Source organism: Tachypleus tridentatus, chromosome 12, assembly GCF_004210375.1.
Source record: "Tachypleus tridentatus isolate NWPU-2018 chromosome 12, ASM421037v1, whole genome shotgun sequence".
NCBI lineage: Eukaryota > Metazoa > Arthropoda > Merostomata > Xiphosura > Limulidae > Tachypleus > Tachypleus tridentatus.
The window spans coordinates 63,957,198-63,970,836 of NC_134836.1; the positions used below are offsets into that span (position 1 = coordinate 63,957,198).

General features: G+C 32.4%; 1 long non-coding RNA gene across 2 annotated transcripts; it reads left to right on the forward strand.

Moving 5' to 3' along the window:
- Positions 1-1,874: 1,874 nt before the first annotated feature.
- On the forward strand, positions 1,875-8,214 carry LOC143233420 (uncharacterized). 2 transcript variants are annotated; one of them, XR_013018135.1, is made up of 3 exons: positions 1,875-1,971; positions 7,522-7,603; positions 7,827-8,214. It is a non-coding gene; the product is annotated as an uncharacterized LOC143233420 (long non-coding RNA). The 2 variants fall into 2 exon arrangements; XR_013018136.1 differs by lacking the exon at positions 1,875-1,971 and adding an exon at positions 6,594-6,618.
- Positions 8,215-13,639: the final 5,425 nt, after the last annotated feature.

Consider the following 13,639-nt stretch of genomic DNA (forward strand, 5'->3'; position numbering starts at 1 on the left):
TTTTAAAGTAAAATGTACCTAAATAAGTATCAGTTTATCTTGAACGTTAAGACTAAGTTACGACACGGAGGACCGATTTCGATGTATTATCAACAAATTGTGGATTAGAGATATCTTAACTTCATGTACTTTTACAAAATATTATAGAATTTCGAGGCTATTGTGCCAATTACCAATTCATCACCAATGACACCGTTTTGCAAAATATATTTACTTTATTTGTTTAGAATTAAACACAAAGCTACACAATGTGCTATCTGTGCTCTGCCCACCACGGGTATCGAAACCCAGTTTTTAGTATGTAAGTCCGCAAACATACCACTGTGCCACTGGGGGTCAAATATATTTACAAATTATTATAACCATGTTCAAAACTAAAGGAACATTGCAATCTATGGAGATTAAAGATGAAGCCTTTTCATTTAGAAGTTTAGGTAGAATTGTATACTTTTACTGTAATTATTTTACCTGTGCCTTAGCACATGTTGCAAGCAAAACAGTTCATTGTTAACGACTACAATTTATACTCGTAACTGAACAAAAAATATTTTATAGAAAATATGCTTACCGTAACACTGGACAACACGAAGCCAACAAGAGAATAAAATTTCCTTCCTTTTAACCTGTATCATCTGGAGAAAACGTAGCTTTGCTAAATATTTTATTAAAGGATAGTAGTATGTTTAGAGCTAAATATTTGACCTTCTTGTATGAAGATAATTAATGTAACACATTGACATTGGAAAGTTTAAAATTTTAACAACTTTTATTCAGTGACGTGGTTGTAATGAAGATTTGGGTGTAAAACAGAGAGGGATCATTATTTCAAATAAATATTATATGGAATAGATTATAGAAGGATTTATAATGAATATTTCCTGAATGGTTCCAAACTCTAAACACTGCGACTTCCTTCCTAAGATTTGAATACATTGTTCTAAATGCTCTATAAAGTTCGTAAAAAAATTATATCATTCGACATTTACAACATTCTTGTAGTTACTGGTGGTGCTTATTCTCATCTGTAAGATGAATTACTGCAAATACAAAATAATTCCTATACTTACAATAGGCGGCGACCTCATATTGAGAATGCATCTACTATTTATGAAAACAATACTGGCGGTTGAAAATGTAAATATTTTGAGGAACTAGATAACTGAAAAATAGCAAATATCTTGATTATTTTTATCACATGAAGAATCGTTATGTAAATAATTTCACTTATTTCTGAATGGAGATGATCCCACTAAGTAGCGAAATAAAATAGTCAATATTCGGTAAAGTAAATTAAGTAATAGCTAAATTATGTAAAACTAGTATTGCGAGATATTTGTTGTAATGTTTTCTATTTCCACATACTTGCAAAATTTACCTAATTAACTGTTCTTTTAGTGTAGTTAGATCCATTTGGATATTTTAAAATTTATTTTCGTTATCATAAAACTGAATAATTGCACAGTAAAGAACACCTTTAAATAATGAAATTTTTGACGTTTCGAAATTAACTTATTTTTAATGTTGTCTAGTTATTATCTGTTGTATAACAGTTAATTGTTTCAAAATAATTAGTTTTAAAATTAAAATACAGGTAGATTGACAATACTGCAAAGTAATTTGAAGGTAATCTGGAATCTGAAATATAAGTAACTATTATTTTTTATAGTTAGGTAGGCAGCTAGAAAAGTTTCGAATACAAACAACTAAATAACACGTATTGTTTTCCACAAGTTCACTCAACGTAAACAGAATTCTCGGAATTAATTCCACGGTAAGAAAAATTTCAGTGAGTATTTCCCAAGACTTGAGAAACGAGATTTCCTAATTCCAAGTAATATCCTAATTCTTGATTCAGGGAAAGAATTAGGTCACGTAAGTTGAACATCAAGTATAAAACGCTCTGAAACATGGCATGACTTACTACGGGAAGTAAAGTCGTGAGTAATATAAAGCAAGCTCAATTTTTACAAGGTAAGTTCTAGTTTTGTGGTCTTATGTTGTTAGATAACGCATTTCATTAACATTATTCGTGTCCGCGACCCTTAGATTATGAATCTAGCGCCCTAATCACGTGGCCATGCCGGGTCTACATAAAGAAGGGTGTGTGTGTTTTCTTATAGCAAAGCCACATCGAGCTATCTGCTAAGTCTACCGATGGGAATCAAATCCCTGATTTTAGCTTTGTAAATCCGTAGACTTACCGCTGTTTCAGCGGAGATATATAAATAATGGAAGCCAGCTAGTAGACCGAATAGTTACCGTCAAACAGTAACACAGGCAAATTTATAGAACAAGTAATCAGTACCGACTCTCTGCATTTCCGGAGAAAACATCAAACTTACCTGAATTACAAAGTGCACAATTAAGTAAACATAAAACGTTAACCGATAAACTTCTACATAGTTCACTAAATTACTTCGCAACAATTACTATGCAAACTTGATCATTACTGGATACATAATAATGAAGATTGCTCTATGTTCTCTCCTATAAATATACACATAACAAATAAAAATAAACTAACGCTACCTAGTGATAGACTATTACATTATCATAAGTTTTAATTTCCTGAAACATAATTAAAACAGGATATATGTCAATGCTTTCATAGAAACTGAAATTGATGAAAATTGAGCAAAACTCATCTTGAACTGTTTGCGAAGCGTTGAACTTTATACAAATGAATGGAGCGAAAGTGTACTTAACACATTAATATTTCAACCATTACCTACATGGACATGGACTTGTAAGAGGTCAGAGTGAGTGCGTGACCTAGCTAGACTCTGATTCTTATGTAGTAGCTACAATAATATTGAACAGGAATCGTTCACCTTGTGTTGGGGTAAAAAAAGAGTTCAAACGAACCTGACCTTCCTGGGTCTGTAAATACAACATTTGCATTACAAAAGAAATCAGTACATAATATAATATAATCTCAGTTTTTCCGATCATTATGCTGTCCAAAAGTTCCAAGCAAGTCGCAAAAAAAGGGAAAGTAGTCATTTTTTCAATTTGTTTTTTTTTTATTCGCAGTCAACTTGTCCGAGTAGAAATTAGTGCTGCGCGAACAAGATTAAAACCTTGTGTCTGATTTCAACTTGATGAACTGTGTTGCGATTTCTTCCTTCTTTCTGCAACAAATATGTTTTCATTTTTAACGTTAACTCTCTTTTAAAAACTAGAAGCAAATGATAAACAGATTGCATCATACATGAGCTATTTCTTTTGTACTCTACCTGTCACTTGAATTTTTTTGTACTCTATGAAGGCATGTGGGTGTGGGTGTTTTCTTATAGCAAAGCCACATCGGACTATCTGCTGAGTCCACCGAAGGAATCGAACCGCTGATTTTAGGGTTGTAAATTCGGAGACATACCGCTGTACTAACGTGTGCTTAATGAAGGTAGTAATCGGAGGAGAAAAATGACACACAGCCTTAATATTGGTTTGCTTTTGCAGCTAAGTAGTCCAGCATTTATGTCTCTTACAAAATCATCTCTACTAAAACGGTTCGAACACAGGACAGTTTTTATCGATAGGATCAAAGCTGTCTATCCTTTTGCATCTATTAAGCAACTGTTAATTTCTGACGGATGATCTACGAAAACTAACATTATTGCTTTTATCACAATAAGAACAAATAATTACAATACATATACAATTACATTTTATTTTATTTTATTGTTAATTAAGACAAGTGAAAATTGAATCGAAAGCAAAAATAGATTTCGTGATTTCGTATTAAGTATTTCAACAGCGGTTCACAGAACGAGACGGTGCGTGGCAAGTCAGTGACGTAATCTTCAGCGAGCTAAGAGTTACAAACCAGGCGCAAATTGTAAACCTTGTAATGTAGGTTATATTTTAATATTTAATGTTTTTCCTAGCCATGCTTATGAAAGTATACTAAATTCATTATCGTGGTGATGTCCTCACATAAATGGTTATGTTTTTCAGTTATGTTAATGAGCGGTCCGGCATAGCCACGTGGTTAGGGCTTACGACTTGTAATGTGAGAGTCATGAGTTAGAATCCATGTTACAGCAAACATGCTCGCCCTTTCAGATATGGGGTGTTATAATGTTACGGTCAATCCAACTATTCTTTAGTAAAAGAGTAACCCAAGAATTGGCGGCGGGTGGTGATGACTACGAGCAGCCTTTTCTATAGTTTTACGCTGCTAAATAAGGGACGGCTAGAGCTGACATCTTTCGTGTAGCTTAGCGCGAAATTCCAAAATAAAACCAAATTAGCAGTGAGTGCCACAAGGCGGTTGAACTTATGGAATTACCCTAGAAATCTGTAAACAGTTATCAAAGTCTGACGTTCCACTGTGAACATCTTAACTCACAAGTTCTAAGGCTGAAAACAGTACACTAGTGTATCTTACACTCGGAGCGAACTCTAAGACATCAATTAATCCTATGCCACGAAATCTTGCGTATTTGTAAATTTGCTCATACTTGATAAAAAGTAAAATACAAACAAAGTGCGAATGATAGATTGTGATACACGAATCATTTCAGATAGAGCTTTCACCTTTAATTCAGAAAACGACCATTGTCTTCTTCATGAAATTAAAAATAATTTGTTAATTGGTCTTGCTGGGAAGATTAATTAGGCTTGTACTAATAGGTCTTTTGGTTGTTTGAAGTTAAGCACAAAGTTACGAAATAGGCTATCTGTGCTCTACCTACCACAAGTATCGAAACTTAGCATTCTTTCTCTACATACATTTTGCTATGCAACTGGAGGGCTGAGTATTTTGTGTTGTTTTGATAGGAATATATACAGTGCTACATTAGAATGAAGGAAACACAGTTTGTTTTAAGAGTTTTGAATAACAGATGCTTTAACTGTAAAACATTCCACATCCCAACAAAGACATTTGGATACTTCTGTGACTTGGTAAAAAATATAGACATATGCCTGCTAGAAGCCAGTAAAACACAAAATTGTTGCAGAGCAGCCATGAGTCCCAAAGTGTGGTTAACAGGAGGTGAATTTTCTTTCAAACTAGGAATACAGTTTTATCAATTACACGAGGCGTTCAATAAGTGACGGTGATGAGATGCCAGGACCAAACCTAACTCCATTTTTGCACTCGAAGATGATAGTATATAGAACTTTACAGAGTTTACTGGTAATGATCACACTGACACTTATATAGTACTACAAATGCTATACTATACATAGATGCACTATTAGAATTATTCCAATATTCAGAACTTTCATCTAATAGATGCTAACATTCTCCTTGTGCTTACTTGGAATAGGATCTCGAGTAACTAGACTGGCCAGCACTCTCATTAGATTTTATTTTAAACGTGGATAATAAACTCTTTACAGTACATGGTTACTTCTTAGAAGTGTTCTTGAAGTGGAGACAGTTACTACCTTCCCTCTAATCAATCAGTCCTAAATTGAGAATGACTAGTGCAAATAGTCTTTGAGTAGTTTCGCGCGAAAACAATATAATTAAAAGAGGATCATCAGTTGAGGAAAAGGAATGAAAGAAAGACACAATAATGTTTAAGTAAGTTACTAGATATATATATATACTAGAGATATATAAAGTATTTATAACAATAAAATTGAATTTAGCTGGCCAGTTCAAAAATATCTTCTGATCAAGAAACCAATAGACTGATGAAAAGGTGCCATAATTGGTTTAGTTAAAATCATTTCCAGGGTGAATATATGTAATAGTACGCACCAAACTATTACTATTTCTGCCCCTTCAATAAAAGAAAAGAAAGGCTAGCTTTATTTCAAATAACCTTACAGTTGAGAGCATTAAGAACTATCAAGCATTGGTATCTGCCTTGTTCAACAGAAAGAAATATCCAGAACAAAGTTTCAGAACACAGTACAGAGGGAAAAAAAGACCTTAGTCAAATTTGTAGTAGAAACACTTGCCCGATCAAAACATTTCCACTTTCAAAACAGGCTAAGGGTTCAAGAAATAGAAACTATTAAGGAACAAGGACTGGTAGAACTGAGTACTAGTCCTTGGGAAACGCATATTGTACTTGTGAAGAAGAGGGTAAGTCAACAAGATTCTTCGTGGACGACTAGAAGGTGAATGAAATCACAAAGAAAAATACCAGAAAGAAGAATGATTGATTTAATACTTCATTTGGATCAAAATAGTATTTAACAAAGGAACTTATGAACGCAAGTCTTCAGATGATCATAATATTGGTTTTACACTATACCATAAGAAATACTAAATAAACAAAATACAGTATCTAAAAATTACATCGTGGAAGCAGCAAAACACCATGCATATATATCCCAATAAATTCTCAAAACATTTAAAACCGATATTAAAATAAAGTAGGTGAATTTTATCAAAAGAAAACTTTTTTTGTTATGTATTTACGTGTGACATTTTCAATGTCATTTACACAAATGCTACATTCTAAGAATCATAGTTTATTTGAGTGTATGAAGTTTAATTTATGATATCTAGGAGCAGTTCTAGTGTTTATGAGGTATTCACATGTAAATTAGCTTCTTATAATGTTCGTTGCAATTTGTTAAATGCAGATGGCTGCAGATAGGGACTTGTGTGAAATATACTTGTCGAAAGTTACAGGTGATAAACCTTACAAGGTGAAAAGTAGAATTACTTCCTTTATCGGTTAAAGTATATTAAATGTTTTAATTCAAAGTACAAAAGTTTTAGCACTTTGTATGGATTGAAGAAACAATGGAAATGTTTTAAATGTAAAGCAAGACGTGTTTCATTTTATGATTTATCGTAAAGTAACGTTTCTGACTTTAACGAATTTGATCAAGATAATTCTCAAATTGAAATAAAATGTGACTTAAGACCTAAGTAATTTGATTAACATCCTGCGTTAGAGAGTCGACCATGACAGTAGCTCCTTAGCCTTTATGAAAAAGTTTGTTCTGGATTAACATATAAATTTATGTATATTTAATTATGTAGATTTGATATTGACGAGTTTCGTACTTTTACTGTATTAATTGCTCACTGTCCGTAAGATAGAGTGAATTCATAGATACATTGGTTTTACTCATTGATAATATTAATTTTGTATATTTTGATAATTTGAATTTTTATCACTATACCCAACAAAGAACTGACAAAAGCCGTACACTTTTATTAAAAAAGTTAATGTCTGCAAAAAAAATTTAAAAATGCGAAACATTTTTGCATTTTACATTTCCAATGTTTACTGGCGATATGTTTGTTTTTCTATATGACTCAGTTTTGTAGCTTTTATTTTGCTAGTCCCCAGGTAATCTGGTAATAAATTAATAATATCCTCAGTTAGTGAGTTTATCTGGAAATATCAAGAAATAAGTTTTTATAATAACAGTGTGAAAGAGCTTGGTAGCGTGATTGTCAAAATAACATCCCAGCACATGCGATTCACCACCACCAGACTATTTGATATCTAATAAGTGAAATAATTCTGTATTTTACTTCAAACAAATTGCATGTTTGAAGTCAGTTGTATAATATTTCTTGTTTGTTTTATGTTATAGGTGTTGTAATCTGCTATAATGAAGTCTTTGGTACTTGTATTACTTGTTGTTCTGTTCACCGGTGTGATTAGCAGAAAACCAGGTAAGCTCAGTTTTTCATTTAAACATTTCTTTGTTTAGTCAATTTATATTTTGATACACTAAATGTTATTACTTTTTATTGTAAACTTATGACAGTCTATTGGTATTAAAAATTTCAGTATATTTGTATATACCCGACTTTCTTCCAACTTCAGATTTTATTAGTCTGGCCTGGCATTACGAGAAATACTAATAACGTTTACATATTTTCTTCATCTACCTAGTATGGAAATGTCCGCCTTGGCCATACTTCTTTGCAGACCCTTGTCCCAACGGAATTCTTCCAGGTTCAACCTGTAACTCTGACAATGATTGTCCTGGTGCTTCATATTTATGTTGCTGGGACTGGAGTGACTGCAGAAAAAGGTGTACGAGAGGTGTCCATACTTAAATACAACATTTAGTATTAAAATGCGAAATCCAACTTCTGTACGATACCTCGATTTAATGATAGTTTTGCCTCGTTTCGAAAGTGTGAAATGTTTTGCGATGGCACAATAAGTTACTTACTCTTCAGATTATATTTCATAATTTTACGATATCTGAATTTTAAAAGCATTTTGTATGTTTTAATCTTCAATAAAGACTTAATTAATTAAGAAACTAACGAAATGCCCGTTTACTACAAATCTTGATGTGTTAATACGGGTACCGATAACTCGATATTTCCACTTTTTTGCAAACACATAAAAATATGTAAATTTTGTAACTATAAAAATGTTGTTAATATCTTCGAATACATTTTGTAAAATAGTAGAAACTTCGTATATTACACGCAGAACACTCAGTTTTAAATCCACACAAAGTTGTAATACTTCAATGCTATAAAAAAAACTTATAATTAACTTATGATAGATCTGTTTGGGATAAATGAATAAATTTTATGTTTCTAAAACGTGGTACTTTTGTTTTTAGTTATTTTCATACTATATTATCCATAAGACGCTATATACACTTCACTTTGAAATATTCTGCCTATAAGAAATTTAAGAATTATATTCGGTAACGTTTTTCAATATTTTTTTATATAGTAGCAGTTTAAAGCTAACTTTCGTTTCAAAAAATAAAGTTACGACTATAATTTACACTTGTTTTAAAAAAAATCATTCAATTTGAGTATTTGCATTGTATATTCATATATACAGTTTTTATTTAATTTTACTTACACCAGAGATTATTTGTGCTGTGTCGTGTATCGAAATCAGTATTTAGCATTATAAGTGATCATGAGTACCACTGAGCTACATTCTCGGGGTTGGGAAGGGGAAACGCGGAAGGAAAAATATTGAATATCTCAAGCAATTATACACGTTAATAAATTTATATATAGTATGATCATTTATTCTCTCTAGAATGGGACAATCTAAAATTCATGTCAAAACATTAAAACACGTCTTTAAGCACTAATAACAAATGCCTTAGTAAAACTATATATTAAAAAAAAACCCATAAAGAACCTTTTCTGTAAATGAAAAGAATCTAATTTAAAACGCCTTAGGTTTGAAACAAAAAGTACGGCAAATGAAGGATTGAGTGTGAGTCTTAAAATAATAAAGTGGCGGCCAAACTGGTAGCTAAACTTATAGGCCTTGTTTTTTTGTTTAACTTCCAGGCGTGATGATGAGTAAAATAAAATGCGCAGCCGAAGTAACTAAAGCATGGTATTTACTAGAAAATACGTAATGATGCTGGAGTGGTTTCAAAAGAGGCATAGCCAAAGTTTCGACTTAATTCTGTGATGGGTCGCCAATTTATTTCGAATTGTCTGAAACTGAGTTAAATTGTAATTTAGGGTTAGAAATTAAATAAATGTAGCTGTGTATCTAATTTATCATACCAACAAGATTGATATACACAGTTTTTTAAATACAAATAAATTTTGATATACAAACAATAACACAATTTATAGTAACTGTTATTACAAATAATGATCCACAAACAAAAGCTTTATAAACTCACAAATAATATTTGGTGGCCTATATGACATGGAACTTCCTTGATATCTTACCGGGGGTTTAAGACGAGTGAATTAATTTTCAGTTGATGTAGATACAATTAAATTAACAATGGCTTAGCTAGCTCTCTGTCTCCTTTATTCTTCGTTTGTTAGCATGAAGATTTATTGAACACTGAAGTTATGTTTTTGTAAAAATACTAATAACTGACGCAAATCCACTGAAGTTAAATGTATTAAACGTCCCTAGTCAAATGTATGAATTTTCCTATTAATAAACGATATAACAATCACGATTATAGCTTCCTAGGTTTATAGCAAACCAATAATATATACTGTCTTTGTGTGCGTGCCGCATTGGTTATATTTATAGGCATGAGGGGAGTTTCTCGAAATTTCAGTTGTCAAAAGTTATTTAGGTGAATGAAAACTTACACGAAGTCAACACATTTTAGTTTGTGTATTAATGCATATTTTGCAGATATTTAACCCCTTTACATATAAAAGTGCCAAGATTGACCGTTAGAATTTTGAATAAAGATAATTTTAATAAAAACATTATTTACATTACTTGTATTTCATCAAAATGTTTCCCTCCGCAAGTACAGCGGTATATCTCCGGATTACAACGCTAAAATCAGGGGTTTGATTCCCCTCGGTGGGCTGAGCAGATAGCACGATGTGGCTTTGCTATAAGAAAAACACACGCATCATCAAATTGTCACATAATTGGTAGAGGGTGAATACTTTTGCAAGGTATAATATTTATATTGCCACATACCTTCAATGCCTTACATTTTGACAAATTATATAATAACGTTATGAAACAAAATTTTTACTTTTTCTTGTTCCTGGACAGAAAATGTTGTTCTCCAATTGTTCATGCCTAAAGTAAATGGAAAAGATCTATTGTTTTCTTTAAACTTTGCTTTTGTGACCCGGGTAATGAAATTTTGAAATTTGCCCATTTTCCAGAACATTCGAGGTTAATTTAGTGCTGAATAGCTGACAGAGAATTGTCTCGAACTTTATCGCGTATTGGGCCTTATTTTATTCTGCCTAACGCCAGATGATTTTATTTAGCTTAGGGGAAGTTCTCGCGGTGAAAGTGTTAATATAATCTCAATAAACTTCGACAGTGGCACTACTTGTTGCTCGTAGATATGGCATCATCTCAAGATTGCATGCGTCATTGGAGATACAAAATGAATTAGTAATTTTTGTATGAAACATCGGTCAGCCCTGGGTAGTGATTCGAAGTGTCTTTTGAAATCCATATCTGGATTAGCAGCTAAATCTCGAACGAAATGAAACATGGTGTCATAGCTGAAACTTGTTCAAATTTGAAACATTGTGATGCAATTAAATGCAGTATCAACTGTTTTAATTTCAAAGTATATTTATATAAAATACAATTATATTTATAACAATTATAATTGGAAATTGTTAGGTTAGGTTAGATTCCTTGTAGTTTAATTAGACAAACTTGGTACTAATGAACTCTATGACGTCATACGCCCGCTTGACGCCATGTTTCATTTCGTTCAAAATTTCGACGCACGTCAGATCTGGCTAAAGACTTTGTAATTTAGCTTAACAATTTCTGTTTAAAATATTAAAAAATGTAAACATAATTCTTTACCCTTTCCTTCAGAAAAATATATTTTTCTAGCGGTCTAGCCTTTTTCACAAATTTTTATTTTGATTTCGTTATGGCAACACTGATCTAAGGTCAGCATGTCATTGTATGATGATAAAACTCAAGTGCTTGAAAGAATTTTCATTACGAAGCTATTTTGTGTCCGTGAAAATACTTTTGAAATGCCAAAGATATAAGAATACGTTTTTAGACAAATTAATAATGAGTTGTCACCCTTATAATGGATAAGTGACTGAATATCAGTAATAAATCTGATACGAGTAAAAATCTTCCTAATATGAATTCATCGGCATTATTGTTGCGTGTAAGCACTTCAACACAGGATGATGAAAGAGAAACAAGAAAGAAAAGAATGTATGATGAAAGTTTTATTAAATATAGTTTTACATGGACAGGTAATGAAGATGGACCTAGTGGGTTGTATGTTGAATGTAGAACAATGTTGAATAACAGTAGTTTGCATCCAGCAAAGTTAAAACGGCATCTAGAAACCAAACACTGCCAGTTAAAAAATCCAACTTCCGAGTATTTCAAAAGAAAGTGTTTGCAATTAAATGCAAGGAAACCTGCATTTCGTTCGTTTGTCCATTAGGACAAAAGCAAAAGCAGGTGATGCTCATACAATTGCAGTAAATTTGATAAAACCATGTGCAAAAGATTTGGTAGAGTGCGTGATTGATGAGAAATTTCTTAAAACATTAACTCTGTGCCCCTTTCTGACAACTCTGTTTCTCGAAGAATCAAAGATGTGTCGGCAAATTGCTTAACCGAGTAAATAAGGAGAGTAAAAGCAAGTCCAACTTTTTCGCTTCACATGAATGGATCAACAGACGTTACAGGTTATGTGATGTTTCTTTCTTGTGTTTGTTTGTTATATTCACGAAGCTAGTTTTGAAGAAGGCATGTTAATTTGCAAATCTTTGCCAATTCAAACAACAGGAAAAGAAATATTTAAAGTGATCGATGTATTCATGGAAGAACATGAGATCCAATGCACTGCTGAGGCTGCAGCTGTGATTGGCAATTTTCTGGCGCAGTGGCACGCATAAAAAAGAAAAACCCGGACATCGAGAGCATCCACTGCTATCTTCATCGTCATGCACTTGCAATGAAACGAATGCCAGAAGACTTAAAAGAGGTATTGAGTGATGTCATATAAATAGTTATTTTTAAAAAATCAAGACCACTCAAAGCGAATCTTCAGTTGACTCTGTGAGGATATGGAAAGTTTGCATAAAATTTGTTGCTTCATTCTAAAGTTCGATGGCTTTCTCGGGGAAATGTGCTTGCTCTGTTTTATGAACTGCGTGAGGAGGTACGTTTCTTTTTATCTGAATGTCGTTTTGAATTTGCATACAAATTAAGGGACAAATGCTGGATACAGAAAGTGGCTTATTTTTCTGACTATTTTCCTATCTAAATGAAGTGAATGATACAATATAGGGTACCAGGGTAACGTACTTCAAAGCTCAGGGTAAAACGGAAGCGCTTCAACGTAAGCTGAAACTTTGGGGGTGATTGTATACTTATGGAAGAACTTGATTGCTTCGAAAATCTGTGGTTTTTGTAGTCGTGAATAAATTTCTTTAAGTGAAGATGCAAAAATTTCAGTCTTGCAGTACATATCTCATTTGTGTACAAGTATTCGAGAATACTTCCCTCCTCATTTAGAAAAATTGCTGTGCATACAAAATCCCTTTGTTGACTCTGCAAACACCAACAACTGCCTTTGAAAGAGAAAGAACAGCTTATAGAAATTTCAACTGATTACACCCTAAAAACAAAATTTCAGCAGGAAGAAATTACACAATTTTGGATTCAAATGGCCATAGAACATCCTGAAATAAGTAGCAGAGCTTTAAAAATTTTGATGCGTTTTCGAACAACATATCTTTGTGAGCAAACATTTTCAATGTATGCAACTACAAAGAACAAATTTAGAAAGAAGCTAAATATTGCAGATGATTTCTGGTTACAGGTAACAACCATAGTTTCAAACTTTGAACTACTTTGTGAACAAAGAAAGTCCATCTCAGCCACTAATAAATAAATAAATACACTGTACTTTTACTGATATAAATTTTGCAAGCAGAAATTTTTGAACAAGTAAGTAGAAGCAAAACTTTTTCTTTAAATATTAACATTTTTAATAAATTTATATTCTAAAAACTTGAAGTAAACTTTATCTGGTGCTAGTGATCGACTGTTCCTTTTTTTTTTTTTTTTTCATATTACGGCTCCAGAATTTTTCTCTTTGATTTGAAGCTCCGCCGGTCTAAAAGGTTTAAGAACCCTTGCTTTAAACTATTATTTTAATTTTGTGTGGCTATTTACAGATAACTTTTGTGCAGTTTGAGCAAAGATTCTAAAAAAAAGTAAAATAAAATTATTGCTTTGGTAGAAGTCAAACAGAAAACGCTAGT